This window comes from Phaseolus vulgaris, chromosome 7 (assembly GCF_051622355.1).
Source record: "Phaseolus vulgaris cultivar YP4 chromosome 7, ASM5162235v1, whole genome shotgun sequence".
Lineage (NCBI taxonomy): Eukaryota > Viridiplantae > Streptophyta > Magnoliopsida > Fabales > Fabaceae > Phaseolus > Phaseolus vulgaris.
In genome coordinates, this window is record NC_143504.1 from 17,356,839 (window position 1) to 17,370,259 (window position 13,421).

Consider the following 13,421-nt stretch of genomic DNA (forward strand, 5'->3'; position numbering starts at 1 on the left):
GATTACACGAGCCCCCCGACTTCCTTCCCTTCTACGAATCTGGCGCCTTGTCAACACGGCCACACTGTAGCTTGGTGCCACGTCATCACTTCCGACTACCAGGGCGGTACACAAGCCCCCCAGTCTTAAGTGAAGACTTGTCCAGCAAAAAGGCTAAAAGAGTCACGTCAACACCGATCTACGTGGCACTGACGCAGAATTCCAAGCGGTTGTACTTTCTGCTCCTCTGACGCTCCACCAAACCCCTCACCCATCGCTCGACACGTGGCTTCATCAACGGTTACCTTCAGTTAACGTTTGCGCTTCCCAAACCCATTTCGAAAAACCCTTAAACCCATTTTCGCTTCACTGTTCCATCACTTTCTTCGTATTCTCAGACGCTCCAACTCTTCTTCTGGGAAAAAGCTCTCAGCGTTCTTCAACATTCTGAATCACCAACATCTTTCATCGCCTTCTCGATCATAAAAAGGTACTTCCTTTCCTTCTTCTGTTGGTTTTTCCTGCATTTTAACCGATTCGCATCATCCTTTAACTGTCTGGTGCATACGTTGTGGGTTGTTTTTTGCTATTTCTCCTTCTTCGTAACTTAGGGCTTCGTCAACGTTCACAACGAACATACGTTCATTCGTTTTTCACCCTTCCTTCATGATCGAGTCAGCCTCTGCGAACCCTGATCATTTTTCCTTTTCTTCTTCCTTTGCAGCTTCAACAATGACTCGCTCAAAGATCACCCCAAATCCTCCTCCTTCATTACGAAACCCTTCCTCACAAGCACACGATCCACCGCGAGCACGCGGCGCTTCATCTTCTCAGGCTGAGAGGCCTGCACCTTCCCGTCCCAACCTGACCCAGGCGACCCCGCCTGTCACCGGAGGAGCCTCCGTTCCCCCACCAGACTTCAAAAAGCTATATCCCTGGGCCAACTCGACCTTGTTGAGGGAAACGTCTTCTGTGAACACTGCTGGGGCAGTTCTGCGATTGACGAAGGGGGATGAGCCTCACCAATCATTCCACAAGGAGCACGACGAGAAGATGACGGTGCTACCTTGCCCCCATGACCTGCCAGTTTGCGCTGACGACAAGGCAAACAACGGTGGACCCTTCTGCTTCGTTTACACAACCCTATTCAAGAAGGTGAAACTCAGGTTTCCCTTCACTCGTTTCGAGAGGGAGCTTCTCACCGAGCTCAACATCGCCGCCGCCCAGCTCCATCCCAACAGCTGGGCGTTTGTGCGAGCGTTCCAAGTCATGTGCGACCATCTGGGGTTGCCAGCATCTGTAGATGTATTCTTATTTCTTTTTGAAGCCAAGCACCCAGGAGATCGCCTATGGGTAAGCTTGAATGGGATTGCTGGGAGGTCGATCCTCTCCATCTTCCAGCAATCCTATAAAGACTGGAAAGGCAAGTTCATCCAGATACGCCCCAACGACAAGGACGCTTCCTTGCTCGACGGCTTCCCCTTGTACTGGGTAAACAAGGGGAACAAAGAGTCCAAAAGTTGCTTCAGGAGACCCAAAAGTCCTGATAGCATGGGCGCTTTGGACAGAGATCTCTGTTTTTTCTGGAAGAGTGTGGCAGACGCCAACATCACCTTCCTTACCACCACACTCATCTGCTTCGAGTTCTTCGAGGACCAACTCGAAATTCGAATAGGTTAGAACGTTTAAGTTCTTGTTCTAATACTACTTCTGTTAACTGTTTCTGGGCGTCTTGTGCATTGTGCGCAAGACTTTGGTTTTATTTTTCTACACCCTTTATCTGCTTTGCTGCATATTGGCTTATGCATTTATTTTCTCTCTGAACTAACCCATGCATTTTTGCTCTATGCAGATAATATGTTGGGCCAGGGCAAGCTTGCTGAACTGAGGGCGCTCGCCCGAACCCACGGGTTGGCATCGGGTTCACAAACCGTGCCAAACTCTGTGGTGGAGATCGCCGCTGCTCAAGGCAGATCGCCACCCAGGGGCCCAACTTCCTCTGAGGCCCAACCCGCCAACCAAAGAAAGAAGCTTGTCCTAAGGAAACCCAAGAGGAAAGCTCCCCAAGTAAGCCATGAGGAGGAAGAGGAAGACGACGAGGTAACAGAAGATGGACTGATCACGAAGAGGAAGAGGGTGGCACCTTCTTCTCCACCTGCTCCACCCCCTCTTCCAACATCAACACCGCCGTCTACGCCTGCTCCTCCTCCATCATTGCCACCTCCACCAGCCCCTGCTTCACCAGTCCAAGCCATTCCATTGGCATCTGCGCCACCTGCGGTGGAGGCCCCCGAGCCAAACTTCATGGAGGACCCCCCGAGCGCCTCCACGCCTTGTGCAACAGCTGGAGGGGGTCCTCCTTCAAATGCCTCAGCCGCAGACGTTGCTCCAATCGGGGATGAAGCTGCTCATAACTCTCCCATTCTAATTACTGAATCCCCGACGTCGCCAGCTCGCCAAGAAGCACCTGCTGATCAACCAACTAAAGAAGGTGGCGGCGAGAGCCAACAACAGGCCCAACCGGCGCCTCCACAGGCAGGTCTCTCCATTGAGGTTAAGAGGATGTGGGAGCCTTTTTCTGCTAAACTGAAGATGATGGCAGAAGACTTCCCCACCATTATCTCTAGAGCTGTGGAGAGATCCACCAGGAAGCTCCAGGACGACCTCTTCAACCTTCGAACTGAGAATAGCACTATGAGGGTTGAGGTGGAGAAGTTGTCCTTCAATCTGACACTCGCGGAGGTTGAACACTCCCGAGTAGAAGATGCGATGAGCACCGAGCTCCGGTTGGCGCGCAAGGAGCACACTGATCTCCGCCATAAGGTACAACTCTTGGCTCAAGAAAAGATCGAGTTGGAGAGCAAGATCATACCCTATCGCGTCAAGGTGGCTGACCTGGAGGCCCTCATAAAAACTGACACCGCCAAGGTGAAGAAATTGGAGCAAAGGTCAGCCGACCGAGAGGTCTTCCTTGGAAAGGTGGTGATGGAGGAGGGCCCAAGCTCACCACACTATGAAAGCCAAGCTTCCAAGGCTAAGACCGTCTAGCTTATGAAGAGGAGCGTCTAGACTCAAAGAGGAGCGTCTAGCCTAAGATATGGAGTGTCTAGACCATGATAGGAGTGGCTACATAAGGAGCATCTAGAAGGACCGTCTAGCTCACCACACATGGATCAAGCTACGGTTTGGGAAAGCCTTGTAATTGGTACATGAAGGCCCATTAGGGGTACTTAGTAGATAGGATAGTGTAGAAAGCACTTTTGATGGAAACATTCTAGAAACTAGGGTTGTGTGGCCGGTCATTGCACATGGCACATGGCTTAGCATTTAGATTTAATTTTGGTTTTCTTTTCCTTAGAAGTTAGCTTACCATTTACGTCCAAGATAGCTTATAAATAGGAAAGCTATCTCATTGTATTTTTCAAGTTTAATTGAGTAAGGTTATGCTGCCATTTTTGTGCACAAGCTTTACTTCTCCTAGAAATCTAGGCTCTAAACTTCAATCCTTTCACCTTCTCCCTTGAGCTGGCCGAACCACTCAAACACCATACTCATCATGCACCTACAAGGCCAACACAACTCCTAGGAGGGTCTTGATCATCTCACCCATTGCTTCCGCACCTTATTTTCTACTTTGATTCAAGAAGAACACATGAAAATGCCATCATTTGGTATCAGAGCTTTTGGTTCTTCAAGATGAGTAGCTTGGTCTTTTAAATTTTCAGTTCTTCTTTATTTCATATTGTAATTTAAATTCCATACTTGTCTTGCTGTTTTTTACTTTTTAAATTGTTCTTGGTGTGCTTATGGAAGATCCAACCAAAGCACAATTGTTCAATTGATCTTGAACAAATTCTGTGCAGCTTGTGATAGGATTCCTTACACCATTGAGTGGTTGTTTTCTTTTAGGAATTTGAGTCCTTATTGCTTTCTTAATTTTGCTTCATATTATGCTTTGAGTCTTTAATTTTCTGAATCTATAAATGTTGTGTCAAGTCATGTGAATCCATATTTGTCAACAATTCTTAGTAGTCCTATTATTGGCTTGATTGTTTCTTGCTTTTGGGTCTCTTTAATTTGTTTGAATCTGCTGTTCTTTGATCCTTTGGTGCCTTTTTAATTTTTAGTTTGAGTTCATATTGTGTTTTAGATCATACACAATTCTATTTCACAAATTTCCATTGTGTCTAAACTTTGGTATCTTGCTGTTTTTGTTTCCAGTTTTCAGATTCCCCTGTTTACACCTTCTCTGTTTTGGCTGTTTTAACCCAGAAAAATATTTCCACCCATAGAAAAATTCTGATTTTCTGGAAAATGCAAGTTTAAAGTGTTATAGAAAAGAAAAAAAAAAGAATTAGGTCAAAAGAAGCAACAGAAAAAAAATGATAAATCTTACAAAATCAGAGTGCAAATCTTGAGCGCTCCAGCTGGCCTAACCGAACACCAATTTTGCAAAATTTATTAAAAAAAAATGGTGCATCCGTTTTGAGTGAATCCAAAGCCAGATTTTAGATAAGATCCTGAATATCTTGCATAACAAATTTCAGAGCCAAATTCCAAAAATACAGATCAGCATAAATCGGGGAACAAACACGTTTTCTGGCCCACAACATTTTCCAGTGGTGCTGTTTTTTTATTTGGTCATCTAATCTAGTGCTTTTCTTTAGGAATTCTTTTGTGTGCCAATCTTTTATTGAGTACCTTTAATTGTTTGCTTTAATTTCTTGAATCTCTTTCTAAGTTGTCATATTATAAATCCTTTTGGTGGTACTGTTTTCTTTCAATTAAATTTGTTTCTTGCTTTTGTTCCTTGACCTCTCTTTTGGGTGCTGGAATTTAATTTCTTCCTTGGTGCTTATGTGCATGGAATTTGACTTGGTTTAAGGTTTAGCCCTTGTGAATAGGTGCTGGAAATTGGAGAATTAAAGCCAACATTCTAAGGAGGAGACAAAGCCAAAACCGAAACAAGCTTCCTTGAAACAAACACTACAAACACTTAGGAGATCAACAATCAAGACAACAAAGAAGTGCACTAACCAAAAGGAGGAACAACAAAGGGAGTTTTCTTATTTTCCTTTGCAACTTGGTTTATTGTTAATTACCTCTTTTAATTACGTTTTAGACGGTGAGTGTGTCTTCAAGGGCTCAAAGTGTCCAAGAAGCCTCACCTAGGGCCGAATAGTATAGCAATCTTGATTAGTAATTGTTACTTGTTTGTAATTGCTTTTCTTTTGCTTTCATAACTACGTTTTGCTTGTTTATTTTTGTTTAATTTGTGTGCTAAACCGACTAGCTTTGATTGCATAGTTAGCTTGCATTGTTTTCTTGCATTTATTTCTCAACTTATTTGTGTTCTAAGTGTTTCACTAAGAGAAAGTCTTGTGTGAAGTTATTGGGGGATAGTTTTTGGCAAGGAAAAGGCTTGGTACTTAAGTAGTCCTTTGTGACTCACCTCCCTTACTTGGAAAACTACCTTCTCTAACTTTCCTAAACTTTCTCAAAGTAAAACACCTATATACACAAAGTTTTAGCCATGTCTTCTTCTTCTCACTCTCCAAAGTCTATAGAAAGTGAAGTAAAATCTTTGAAAACTCTTTTAAAAGAAGTATCCCAAGCGGTACAATTGATATCTTTTAGACAATTGGAGAATGAGAACAAAATCAATGAGTTGGCTAAAGCTCAAGAAGAGAAATCACAAAAATCAAAAAAATAAAAAAAAACTCATGCATCCCATTCTCAAAGTATTGAGTCTCTAGGGGAGGGCAGCCGTAGAATCAATGATTATTACCAACCACCCCCTGGAAGAACTAGACAAAGGGAGCAAGAGAGCCCAAAGGAAGTAAGGGTAGACCTACCCCATTTCTATGGTAAGGAAGACGTAGAGGCCTACCTAGATTGGGAGATGAAAGTAGAGCAACTCTTTGCTTGCAATAGGGTGAGTGAAGAGAGGAAGGTACCCTTAGCAACCCTTAGTTTCCAAAGCAATGCCATGTATTGGTGGACCTCTTTAGAGAGAGACCGACGTCTTCATAGGGAGCCTTCCATAGAATATTGGAATGACCTTAGGGGAGCCCTAAGACGTCGCACATACCTTCCTACTACCATAGGGAGTTGATGGACAAGCTCCAAAGACTCCAACAAAAGAACTTAAGTGTGGAAGAGTATAGGCAGAAAATGGAGCTCTACATGATGAGAGCATCCATTAGAGAGGAAGAAACCACCACCATATCTAGGTTTCTAAGTGGGCTCAACCTTGAGATAAGGGATCGAGTAGAACTATTACCCTACCAAGACTTGAATGATTTGGTTCAACTTTGCATTAAAGTTGAACAACAAAATTTGCGCAAAACTTCAAGTCTAAGGGAGGGTTCTTACTCCAACTCTTATCCCAAGAAATATTTTAAAAGGGAGGGTAGTACACCTAGAGACGAATCCAAAGAAACTACCAAACCCTTAGTGAAAGATGCCTCCATCCCATACATCCGTGCTAGGGACACCAAGTGTTTTAAATGTTTTGGAAGAGGGCATGTGCAAGCACAATGTCCAAACCAAAGGGTTTTGTTTTTAAAAGGAAAAGATGAGTACACAAGTGGTGAGGATGAACCTAGTACTCAAGAAAAAGGGGAAGGAGAAAGGATAAATCCTTTGGAGGGGGACTTATTGATGATTCAAAGAATCCTCCACAATCAACCTAGTGCATCCAACGAGACACAACGAGAGAACATTTTTCATACTAGATGCAATATTTTAGAAAATATATGCTCTCTTATTGTGGATGGTGGGTCATGCTGCAATTGCTGTAGCACTAGATTGATTGAAAAATTAAAACTACAAGTAGTTCCTCATCCAAAACCGTACAATTTACAATGGATCAATGAGGATGGAGAACTACGTGTAGACAAACAAGTGGAAATCGAGTTTTCTATAGGTAACTACAAAGACAATGTTTTATGTGATGTAGTACCTATGGAAGCTTGCCACATCTTATTAGGTAGACCATGGCAATTTGATAAGAAAACCTCGCATAATGGTCTAACTAACGAGATTTCTTTCATCCACAAGCACAAAAGATTTGTACTTAGCCCTTTACCACATTCCCAAGTTGTAAAAGACCAAATACAAATGAAACACAAAAGGGATGAAGAAAAAATAGAAAAAGAAAAAAATTTTGGGAAACAAAAGGCGTGGGAGAATAGTGTTCCTTCCCACAAGGTCATTCAACAAGTCAAGCACAATGAAACTACCTTTACAAACATGCTTCTTGTTGAACAACCTAGCCTTTCCTATTGTAAAGGAACACTTGCAAGCATGAGCACAAAAGAAAAGTCTTTAAAAGAAGCTTGCATAGATCAAGACTATTTCTCCAATGTGTTAAGATATCCCCAAAAGAATGACAAGTTATCTATAAGCACCTACCAATTTTTGTATGAAGTAGTGCCTACAACAACTTGCCATGTCTTATTGAGACAACCATTGCAAAATGTACAAATTTTCATAAACAATGGTTGTACCAACGAGACTCTCTTTGCACATAAGAGAAAAACTTTTGTCACCCATGAGAAAAGAGGTTCAAAGACATTACTTTAGGTACAACTCTTGTTTTCAAACTACACCTAAAGCAAAGTCTCAAGAACTCTATACTCCTTCACCTTTTGTAAAAGATACTTGGGAAGACACACATTTTATATTAGAGCTTCCTAGGACAACAAAAGGTCTTGATTCTTTCTTCATGGAAGTGGATAAACTCTTCTTAAGAAAAGTGACAAGCCTCCATGATTTATTTTCAAAAATAAGGGATAGAGCTCCAAAATTTGAAAACATAGCTCTCCCTTCTATGCTTCACGAAATCATGAGGGACACCCACAATTCTTGGGATGAGAATCCTTTTCCTTTTATACATGCATACAATGGAGTAGTCCACAAGATTACTCATATCTCTCCATTTGAAGTTGTATGTGAACATAGTCCTCTTGCCTTTTTAAAGTTGTCACCATTTCCTAAAGGTATTATGCCTAAGGAAAAAGTAACTACTTTTGAAAATTTTAGAAAATATAAGAGGATTAGAGGACACCTACAACCCTCAAAAGGGAGATACTGTGAGAAGTTGACCAAAACAAGAGAAAAACAAAGATGGCAACTTCACACAATTAATTGTTTTCCAAAGGCTCACCCTAACTCCTTTGCTTTGTTTCAGGATTCACATAGATTGACATTTGATCCGGGAGGATACATCTTGACGAAGCAAGAGGCTGCTATCCGAGATCAAGAATGCACATCTGAGGATAGATCTTCTCATGAAGGAGGAGATGATGGACACCATCCAGCCACAACCATCCCCCAAGCAAAAGCCTTGGATTTGAGGACAAATCCTTTTCAAGAGGGAGGGGATGATGGAGGAGGGCCCAAGCTCACCACACTATGAAAGCCAAGCTTCCAAGGCTAAGACCGTCTAGCTTATGAAGAGGAGCGTCTAGACTCAAAGAGGAGCGTCTAGCCTAAGATATGGAGCGTCTAGACCATGATAAGGAGTGGCTACATAAGGAGCATCTAGAAGGACCGTCTAGCTCACCACACATGGATCAAGCTACGGTTTGGGAAAGCCTTGTAATTGGTACATGAAGGCCCATTAGGGGTACTTAGTAGATAGGATAGTGTAGAAAGCACTTTTGATGGAAACATTCTAGAAACTAGGGTTGTGTGGCCGGTCATTGCACATGGCACATGGCTTAGCATTTAGATTTAATTTTGGTTTTCTTTTCCTTAGAAGTTAGCTTACCATTTACGTCCAAGATAGCTTATAAATAGGAAAGCTATCTCATTGTATTTTTCAAGTTTAATTGAGTAAGGTTATGCTGCCATTTTTGTGCACAAGCTTTACTTCTCCTAGAAATCTAGGCTCTAAACTTCAATCCTTTCACCTTCTCCCTTGAGCTGGCCGAACCACTCAAACACCATACTCATCATGCACCTACAAGGCCAACACAACTCCTAGGAGGGTCTTGATCATCTCACCCATTGTTTCCGCACCTTATTTTCTACTTTGATTCAAGAATAACACATGAAAATGCCATCAGGTGGAGAAAGCGAGGGATGACGCCATGGCTGAGCTTGCCGAAGCCAACAAGGAAAAAGGGGAGATTGCTGCTGAACTGGGCAAGGTGCAAGCAGAATCCAAGCTCAAGAAACCAACGAAAAACTCAAGAAGCAAGTCGAAGAGCTGGAGCAGCAGAATAAGGGACTGAAGGAACAAACTGAAGAACTCCAGAAACAGATTGAGAACTTAATCTGAGTTCTGCCCAAATTCTGGCTGCTGGATTCGAGGCTGCACGGGAACAGTTCGCCTGCTTGTTCCCCGATCTGGATCTCAGCATGGTGTCCCTAAACAATGAGGTGGTGGATGGGAAGGTGGTTCCCGCTGAAGACTGATCAATTCCCTCCATCCACTGCCTTTATGCCTTCTCTTTGCATATAACTTGTAATAAACTTCATATTTTCTTGTACATGTGTTCTGAATTTGATACTCACTTTAATGACAAAGTCTTCGCATTCCCTCTTATATCTTCTTTAGCTGCTTTAACTTCCCTTGCGCAATTTACTTTAGAGAAATGACTTAGCAATTTCGTAGGCACGATCTTATACTTGACTGTTTCGAACCGCTTTAACTTCGAATAATAATCACTTTTAACAACTTGTAATCTCAAGGCAATCAACCTTAGCGCAAAATTACTCTTCAAGCAAAGAACTTTAACTCAACTATTGGCTTAAAACATTGCTTCACCCGATCTGCTTCATCAAAACGGGTTTTTAACTTTCTCGCCACTGTTTGAACTTTTTCTGGTCGCCAAAGACTCTTGGCGATATCAGCTTCCTTCTGGCTTCATACCTTGGCCATTGTTCTTTATCTGGGGTAGAGGCGCCTTTCGGATCCTTCTCTACCTTCCTGAACATCAGAACAAAAGACCAGGTGGCTAGGCGCTCTCTTCGAACCTACCTTAGCCACCTTCCAAACTTCTTCCACCCTTTACACCATACCTGAACTCGTTCGAGACGAGAAGGATTTTATCTTGCCTGAAGTCGCTCATAGGCGAGAAGGTCTTTAACTTGCCTGAAGTCGCTCATAGGCGAGAAGGTCTTTAAATCGTGCCTCTACATTGCCCCAGGGGTTACATCTCCTCCCCCCAGAAACACTGAGGACTTTTCACTGGTGCCTCTACATTGCCCCAAGGGTTACATCTTCTCGCCCCCAGAAACACTGAGGACTTTTCACTCTTCCTCGCCTGCACTCGCTCGACGGCGAGGAGGTCTTTAACTCGCCTCAGGACGCGCGAGGGCGTTGAGGTCTTTTAACTGGTGCCTCCGATCGCCGAAAGACGATGAGGACTTTAACTTTAACTGGTGCCTCTGATCACCGAAAGACGATGAGGACTTAAAACTTTTAACTGGTGCCTCTGATCGCCGAAAGACGATGAGGACTTAAAACTTTTTAGAAAGCATGCAATATATCTTTAACTTGCCTTAAGTCACGTATAAGTGACAAGGTCTTTCTTCAAAACTTTCTGAAAGGAACAGGCACGCAATCTAAAACAACTTGTACTTTGAAAACTTCTCTTTATTGGGTGGCCTCATTAAAAACCCTCCTTAGGGAAAAAAGAGTGCCCCCTTCAAACTGTTTTAACAGAGACATTGTAATATAACTTCGTGTTTGTCTTTACTTACAAAGCTTCTTAACTGTAATACAACTTCAGGTGCGTGGCGTTCCAAGTGCGAGGAATCGCCCCTCCTTCCAATGTCTCTAAGCGGTAGGCGCCGTTCCCGAGCGCCTCGGTTATTCTGAATGGCCCCGTCCACTTGGGCGGCAGTTTATTCTCCATCTCGTACTGGTGGGCTTTCCTCATCACCAGATCGCCTTCTCTAAACTGTCTTGGCATCACCTTTGAGTTGTATCTTCGTTCAATCCTTCTCTTCACCGCTTCGGCCTTCAATCTCGCCTCTTCCCTGACCTCATCCAGTAGATCCAGGTTCAGCCTTCTCTCTTCATTCGAGTCTTCCTCTACGAAGTTCTGGAATCTCGGCGAGCTCTCCTGGATCTCTACTGGAATCATTGCATCACACCCATAGACCAAGCTGAACGGGGTCTCATGGGTTCCTGACTACTCGGTGGTGTGGTACGCCCAGACTATGCGGGGTACCTCCTCAGCCCAGCTTCCTTTGGCTTTCTCTAGCCTTCTCTTCAAACCCCTCAGCAACACCTGATTCGCTGACTCCACCTGGCCGTTTGTCTGAGGGTGCTCGACGGATGCAAACACTTGTTGAATTCCCACCCCTTCGCACAACTTCTTCAACAGGTGGCTCGCAAACTGAGTCCCATTGTCCGACACTAGGCGCTTAGGCACTCCAAATCGGCACACAATGTTCTTCCACACGAAACCTTCGATCTTGTGCGCGGTGATCTGGGCCACTAGTTCTACTTCAATCCACTTGGTGAAATACTCAATCGCCACCACCAAGTACTTCATCTGCCTTATCGCCAGTGGGAATGGTCCCAGGATGTCGATTCCCCAAGTATGAAACGGCCAAGGGCTGTAGATCGACTTCAACTCTTCGGGAGGCGCCTTGTGCCATCCGGCGTGCTGTTGGCATTGTTTGCAACATTGGGCATACTTCTTGCAGTCTTCTCTCATCGATGGCCAATAGTAACCTGCGCGTAGAGTCCTTGCGGCCAGGGCTCGACCCCCGACGTGGCTTCCGCATATTCCTTCGTGGAGCTCTGCCATGATTCTCGTGCACTTCTCGCCATGTATACATTCCAGGAGTGGGTGAGTGAACCCAAACCTGTACAGATCGCCATCAATCAATGTGTACTTGCTAGAATTTTTCTTTACCTTCCTAGCCTCTGCCGGATCCAGCGGGAGAAGGCCATCTGCCAGGCACCGCTTGTACTGTGTTATCCAGGTGTCTGGCTCATGGGTAGCGCAGACCTGTGTCATGTTCACCCTCTCTCCCCGACATGCTCTAATTCTCGGCGATCTCAACGTCTCTTGTGTTAAAGACTTGTGACTTCTTGCCGCTTTTTCCGTCGACCTGCTTATCTGAAGAACCAGGTGATCTGCTACAAATGCCCTCGGCGTCTTCAGAGTTTCTTGAATCACTGTCCTCTGCCTACCCCCCTTTCCTGAGCTGGCGAGCTTGGCCAGCAAGTCAGCTCGGGCATTCTGCTCTCTGGGCACATGCACCACTTCAAAAGAGGCAAAGGAACTCTTCAATTCCAGCACATACTCCAAGTAAGCCGCCATTTGTGGATCTTTAGCCTGGAACTCGCCTGTTACTTGCCCTGTGACTAGCAGCGAGTCACTCTTAGCCATTAACACCCTGGCTCCCATCTCTTTGGCCAGCAAAATCCCGGCGATCAGCGTCTCATATTCTGCTTGATTGTTACTGGCTTTGAAAGCAAATCTCAGAGATTGTTCGATCAGCACGCCGTTGGGTCCTTCCAAGATGACTCCAGCACCGCTACCCTGCTGGTTTGACGATCCATCCACCGAGAGTACCCAACGGAAGTCGTCCCCTTCAACTCGTGTCGCTTCGGATGAGAGCTCGACCACGAAATCTGCAAAGATCTGCCCCTTGATCGGGCCTCGGGGCTCATACTTAATATCAAACTCTGACAATTCTACCGCCCACTTCACCATCCTTCCCGCAACGTCAGGCTTCTTCAAGACCTTCTGGATGGGTAGGTCAGTCATCACCAGTATGGTGAAGCTATGGAAATAGTGGCGCAACCTCCTCGCCGAAAATACCACAACCAGCGCAGCCTTTTCCAGGGCCTGATATCTCGTTTCGGGGACCTGCAACACCTTACTAACAAAATAGATAGGCTTCTGAGCCTGATCTTGATCCTGGGCGAGCACCACGCTCACCGCCCTCTCAGTTACAGCAAAATACAACCTGAGAGGGGTTCCCAGCAGCGACTTACACAGAACCGGCGGGCTCGTCAGATATTCCTTCAGCTTGACGAAGGCTTCCTCGCACTCCTTCGTCCAAGCAAACTTGTTATTCCTCCTTAGGCACTGAAAATAGGGATGGCCCTTTTCTCCGCTAGCTGACACGAAGCGAGACAGGGCTGCCATCCGACCTGTTAGCTGTTGAACCTCCTTCACCGTAGCTGGGCTCCTCATCGCAAAGATGGCGGCACACTTATCTGGGTTGGCTTCTATTCCTCTTTCAGTCAAGAGAAATCCCAGGAATTTTCCAGCCTCCACGCCAAAGATGCATTTCTCTGGATTCAGCTTCAGTCTGAACTTGGCGATCGTCGTGAACAATTCTTCCAGGTCCGCAACGTGCTTGCTTTTCTCTGGCGAGGTCACGACCATGTCATCAACGTACCTTTGCACATTCCTTCCCAGCATCGGTGCAAGTACTCGATCCATCAACCTCTGGTACGT